At 34.7% G+C, this 579-nt stretch overlaps 1 long non-coding RNA gene across 1 annotated transcript in view; it reads right to left on the reverse strand.

The window, feature by feature from the left end:
- Positions 1 to 210, reverse strand: part of LOC124894979 — a 4,936-nt gene extending 4,726 nt beyond the window's left edge. The window contains exon 1 of the long non-coding RNA XR_007051461.1: positions 125 to 210. This is a non-coding gene — a long non-coding RNA (uncharacterized LOC124894979). The remainder of the gene's footprint in view (positions 1 to 124) is intronic.
- Between the last annotated feature and the right edge of the window lie 369 nt (positions 211 to 579).

Below are 579 nucleotides of genomic sequence, written 5' to 3' on the forward strand. Positions count from 1 at the left end.
CAAATCACTTTTATTGTTGCAACCCATTATCGAACTCATCATCTCTTGAGTTCTCAATAACAACACATCCGTAACTCTTTCAAATTCATATACAAGGAGAACCAAAATGGAGCAGTCACCTTACCTCAATTCTGCAACTTATTCCTTTAATTGAACTGTTCAAGAACTTGAACGTTCCTTCACACTTTAAACCAAAGAAGAAAAGAGAAGTTCTTTAATATCAAAGAAAAGTGAGCAGATTGCTTATTCTATATTCTGCCATATATCTGTAATTAAGCCCTTCTAGCATATTCTCCTAATCTTCTATGAGATAATTAAACAAAAACTAAAATGTTTTCACTTACCTTTTGCTGTAAAAGTTAAGGTTTCTCCAAGAACCCTTGAAAGGAAAAATAGGGCTGCTGTTCTTGTTGTGTTAGAGAGAGTAGAGAGATTTGCTGAAATATACTCCTTTTTTTGTGACTTAAAAGTGAAGTAAAATGACCACCAACTTGGATTTTTAAAGGCCCTATCTTGTCCACCTCCTTAGCTGCATTTTGGACCATAAAATTGGCCAAATTGGTCCAAGTAGGTGATGCA

Source organism: Capsicum annuum, unplaced genomic scaffold (assembly GCF_002878395.1).
Source record: "Capsicum annuum cultivar UCD-10X-F1 unplaced genomic scaffold, UCD10Xv1.1 ctg78863, whole genome shotgun sequence".
In the NCBI taxonomy this organism is placed as follows: Eukaryota; Viridiplantae; Streptophyta; class Magnoliopsida; order Solanales; family Solanaceae; genus Capsicum; species Capsicum annuum.